Source organism: Dendrobates tinctorius, unplaced genomic scaffold, assembly GCF_039654945.1.
Source record: "Dendrobates tinctorius isolate UK_male_01 unplaced genomic scaffold, ASM3965494v1 ptg000203l, whole genome shotgun sequence".
NCBI classification, from domain to species: domain Eukaryota; kingdom Metazoa; phylum Chordata; class Amphibia; order Anura; family Dendrobatidae; genus Dendrobates; species Dendrobates tinctorius.
In genome coordinates, this window is record NW_027361870.1 from 5927052 (window position 1) to 5933026 (window position 5975).

Genomic DNA, 5975 nt, shown 5'->3' on the forward strand with positions numbered 1-5975 from the left:
CCCACTTACACATGAGCGAGTGTTTTGTCTGTGCGGACAGCACTTCTGAGCCCAACTGGCGGTGTCGGAGCCCAGGGAAAATCAGGTAGTAGGCCGAGGCCTACTTGGTGGCAGTTTGCGATTGTTTCTAGACTACTACTAACTGTCAACGTACTCCAATTAGGCCTCTGTCTTCACTCTGTTTCGAGTATTTCCTCTGGCTTCCAACCACGCCAGTTGCTGCTCTGAAATGCCGTCTGCACAACCCACACTTGTTCCTGTGTTACTGGGGTTCTGTAACAGCAGCTTCTCCCTAGAGGTGAGTCAGGCAATGTCTCCTGCTCTGTCCACATTACCACTACAAGTAGTGGGAATGTAGACAAAGCAGGAGACATTGCCGTGCTCACCTCTGGAGATGAGCAGATGTTACAGGACCCAGGTAACACAGGAACAAGTGTGGATTGTGCAGACGGCACTTGAGAGCAGAAACAGGCGGTGTTGTAGGCCGGAGGAAATACTCAAAACAGAGTGGAGACAGAGGGCAAATCAGAGAACATATTAAATCAGAGGTAGTCAGAAGTTGTAGGCAGCAGGAGAGTTTGCCGTACACACAGCAGGGGATCAGTTGACGTTACCGAACCCCACTTACACATGAGCGAGTGTTTTGTCTGTGCGCACAGCACTTCTGAGCACCAACTGGCGGTGTCGGAGCCCAGGGAAAATCAGGTAGTAGGCCGAGGCCTACTTGGAGCCAGGTGTAAATCTGAGGTTGTTTGACTGTGGAGGGAGCAGGACACTTTGCCATACACACAGCAGGGGATCAGCTGACGTTACCGAACACCACTTACACATGAGCGAGTGTTTTGTCTGTGCGGACAGCACTTCTGAGCAACAACGGGCGTTGCTGTAGCCCAGGAAATAAAGTTCAGGTCATAGAAACATGAACACAACTGGAGACCTGGATCCTGTTGCCAGCCAATTATTTATTCTGGAAGAGGACTGGCAAATTCAGGTGAGATCCAGGCCTTGTTCATTTTCACAAAAGTAAGCCGGTCAACATTATCGGCGGATAGTCGCGTGCGATGGTCTGTTACCACACCACCTGCAGCACTAAAGACACGTTCCGATAATACACTGGCAGCAGGGCAAGCCAGCACCTCCAATGCATACTGGCTAAGCTCTGGCCATGTATCCAGCTTAGAGACCCAATACTTGAACGGGGAAGAGCCGTCTGGGAGAACACTAACAGGGCACGACAAGTAGTCTGTCACCATCTGACGGAAACGTTGCCTCCTGCTGACTGGAGCCGTCTGTGATGATGTAGCCGTTTGTGGCGGTCCCACAAAACTTTTCCACATTTGGGCCATACTGGCCTTGCCTTGTCCTGCGGCACTGCCTCTGCTACCTCTTTGTGCAGAGCTTCCTCCACTGCCTCTACCCACATGGCTGCTTTGAAAAGCACTACCAGCAACACTTGCGGGGGGAATGGAGAACATGATGGCCTGCACAAGTGTTTCTTGGTACTCCCGCATTTTTCGCTCCCGGTTCAACTGTGGTATGAGGCTTTGTAAGTTGTCCCGGTAGCGAGGATCTGGGAGGGTGTACACCCAATAATCAGTGGAGAATGTTGGCGATGCGGCGGTCATTTAACAAGCACTGCAGCATGAAATCAACCATGTGCTGCAGACTGCCAACTGGACCGGAAACGCTGTCCCCAGCTTGAGGCAGCATCTCTGCCTGCTCAGCATCACCCCACCCTCGCTGTACACACTGACTACTAGAGCCTTGTGTACCTCCCTCCTCTGGAGAGATGTGTTCCTCCTCCTCCATTGACTTCTCGTCATCCTCCTCACTAAGTGTCCCCTCCCTGGGCCTTTGTGTGGAAGCACGTTGCGCAGATTTGCCAGAAGCAGATGGCATTTCTGACTGCTCATCCTCGACCTCTTCAAAAACCTCCTCACTTAGTGCTTGTAAGGTTTTTTGAAGCAGACAGATGAGGGGGACAGTCATGCTGATTAGTGCATCATCTGCACTGACCATCCGCGTGGAGTCATCGAAGGCACGCAAAACTTGGCAGATGTCCCTCATAGTGGCCCACTCAGTGGTGGTGAAGTGTGTCCGGCGCACAGTGCGACTTGTTTGCGCCTGATGCAGCTGGTACTCCATTACTGCTGCCTGCTGCTCACACAACCGCTCCAACATATGTAACGTTGAATTCCACCTGGTGGGGAGGTCACATATGATGCGATGTTCTGGCAGGCGGAATCGTCGTTGCAGAGATGCAATGCGCGATCTTGCCATGCTGGAACGCCGCAAGTGAGCACACTCTAGGCGAACCTTGTGCAGCAGTGCATCAAGATCTGGATAGTCCCTCAGAAAGCTCTGCACGACCAAACTGAGCACGTGTGCCAGACATGGTATGTGAGTGAGGTTGCCTAGGCCCAGAGCTGCCACTAGATTTCGGCCATTGTCACTCACTACCAAACCTGACTGGAGATTTGCTGGCACAAACCACACATCGCTCTCCTGCTTGATGGCATTCCAGAGCTCCTGTGCTGTGTGGCTCCGATTCCCCAAAGAAATTAATTTAAGGACAGCCTGTTGACGTTTGGCCACACCTGTGCTCATATCTGGCCTAACAGGCTCACGCAGTGCTGATTCCGAGGAACTAGAGTAGGAGGAGGACTCAATATGTACAGACTGCATTCCTGCAATCCTTGGAGTTGGCAGAATACGTACAGAGCCACTCTCCAGATCTGTACCCGGCTCCACAACATTGACCCAATGGGCAGTGATGGAAAGGTATCGTCCCTGTCCATGGCTACTGGTCCACGCATCGGTGGTCAGGTGGACCTTGCTACTGACGGCATTTAGTAGCGCATTTTTAATTTTTCCCTCCACATGCTTTTGCAGGGCAGGGACGGCTTGCCTGCTGAAATAAAAGCGGCTGGGCACATTGTATTGTGGAACTGCCAATGACATAAAGTTCCGGAAGGTGTCAGTCTCCACCAGCCTGAATGACAGCATCTCAAGGGCCAGTAGTTTGGCAATGCCGGCATTCAGAGCCAGTGCTCGGGGATGGTTTTCCGAGTATGGCCGCTTTTTCTCCCATGCCTGTGCTACCGATTGCTGGTGAGTGGCCTGGGAGTGTGCTGATGACTGCGAACGTGGTTCAGTGGGTGGAATTTCACTGGGTCTCTGGACAACAGTGGCAGTGGTTCTTCGATGGCGTTCCAGTGAGGAAGCCGAACCAGCTGTGTGTGAGCTGGAGGAAGAGGCCCCGACACGAGCTGAAGAGGTGGTAGGTGCTGCTGAAGGTTGGCCTACATCTTCAGTGTGTCTGTGTAACTCCACCTCGTGCTTGGTACGCACATGTTTCCACATATTTGTGGTATTGAGGTTGCTCACATTTTTCCCTCGTTTCACTTTCTGATGACACAGCTTGCATTTGACAAAGCAAATGTCATCTGCAACTGTGTCAAAAAAAGACCACGCACTGCAAGTCCTGGGAGCGCCCGTTTTGTGTTTTGGAAGAGGATTGCTCCTCACGGGTGCTAAAGTGGAGGCTACAGGCAACCAAGTCTGCCCCCGCCCTCTCCCTCCTCTTTTGGCCGTTCGGGGAATCTCTTCCTCAGAGCTGCTCCCACCACCTTCCTGTGGCTGACGCCATGATGGGTCAAGGACCTCATCATCTACACTCCCCTCTTCAAGCACCGGCTGGTCCTGGGTTGTCTCGCCAGCACCGTACGCACCAGAAATTGGCAACTGAGTCTCATCATCATCAGATGAGCACTGAGGTGTGCTGACAATAGGCACTGGCCCACCCGCCTCTTCAGATTCAGAGGGACAAAGCAGTTGCGCATCACTGCATACTCCCTCTTCTTCACGCTCTAGAATGCTGCTTGGCTGGCCACCTCTTTCCAAGCCAACAGATTCTGAGAACAGAAGTAAAGATTGAGATGGCTCCTGTCCAGGGCTCTCAGACTGCCTGGGCAATTTGGCAGGTGGTGAAGAGACAGATGGTTGCTCTTCAGTGCTCTGGCCTTGGGAGGATGCGGAAGTCATTGAAGTGGATGCGTTAGCTGCCATCCATCCGACAACGGCTTCAATTTGTTCGTCACGCAGCAGTGGGGTACGGCGAGGTCCTACAAAGCTGCGCATGAAGGACTGTTGCCTGGTAAAAGTGGGGGATGCCGGGTCACTGGTGGCCGCAGCAGACACCGAATCCCCACGTCCTCTCCCTGCTGAATCCCCCCGTCCTCTCCCTGCTGAAACTCCACGGCCACGACCACGTGCCTTACTCCCTGCCTTCTTCATCTTGGTAGACTGATAAAGATAGGCAGAAAAGTAAAAAAGGGGTGGCTTAGTGTTCTTATTCCTGAACACCTGCTAACCAGTATAAGAAACACTAATTTGGCTAAGAGTGTGTGTACTACACTTTAATATGATCTAATGTGGCCTAGACAACTGTAAAGTGGAGTGTTTGGTGAACTTTATTTCCTTTTTTTTGGGGGGGGGAAGAAAAGGATGTGACCAAAGTTTGAAAGCTATAGTATCACAAACTTTTTGGAGCGATTACAATGCAGGAAGCTAACCTACAATGCAATTGATGAGGCTCCAAAAAATAGGGTGAAACTAGTCTGGCTGGCCCTGAAGGGCACAAGCCAGCAAAAAGGCTCCTCTATCTAATCCTATATAGTGTTTGCAACCAACCAATGACAATGGATGCGGTTGGAAGCACACTAATATAGGAGCAAAAATCTGGCTAAATTAACTGCAAAAAAAGGACTATGTATGAGGCAGTGACGCACGCTGAGCGGACTACAGCTAGCGGTGGCTGTAGAACACACTGCAACGTGAGCTGCACTCACACACAGAGAGACCTATCAGACAGCCAAAAACAGTGCAGAGAAATGGGCTATAGCACTGAAAGGCTGCTGAAAGGCTCCGCTGTCCACTCCTTTAGTGTATGCAACCAACGTATATGGATACGTATGGAAGCACACTATACAGGAGAAAAAAAAAGCAGCAATAAAAGAAAAATGTGTATGAGGCAGAGACACACGCTGGGCGGCCTACAAGCAGACGTGCCTGCAGGACACACTACACAGCGTGGGTCTGCACTCACACAGCCCTTGCAGACAGCTGTGAACACTGCTGCTAGGCAAAAGAAAGCTACAGTGGTGGTTTATGTAGCCTGGATAAAGCACAATATTGTTTTTAGAATCGCTATTTCTAACTGTCCCTCACAGTCTTCAACAGCAGCCTGTCCCTAACTGAATTCACAGCAGAGTGACCAGAAATGGCGGCTGCAGCGGTTTTTATAGTGCATCATGACATCATTTCAGCAGCCAATCACAGCCATGCCAGTAGTTAACATGCCTACATGCCTAACAGGATGTGCCCACACTTCTGTGGATCCCCATTGGCTGAATCAAATCGAGCGGGCTCCTAGCATTATGGGAACTTCCGATTCCGGTATTCGATATGAAAAAAGTATCGGAACTAAGTATCGGAATTCCGATACAGCTAATATCGGCCGATACCCGATACTTGCGGTATCGGAATGCTCAATACTATTCACAATATAAAGCATTTTCACGCATACACACAGTATCCTTCCAATGTACTACATACAATAATCCCATATATGCAAAAATTCTTTTGGGCAATAAGAAGAGATTCCAAAGTACAAAAACACTGTACTTTATTAGTTAATAATAAAAAATAATAAAAACCTATAAAAAGCAAAATACTGTCCAAGGGACACCGAGCGGAACCAATAACTACAAGGTAATAGTATCTATTAAATGCAAAAAATGCATATGTACAAGACATTAGAGAAGAAACATGAAGCCATATACAGAAACTATTATTAAGGTACTGAAACTGTAAAAATACATATCATGGGCATAGGAAAACAGGCCAAATAGATATCCTATGTGCATATCCTGAATAAAAAATAATCCCAAACATCACCCTTCATTATATAGATT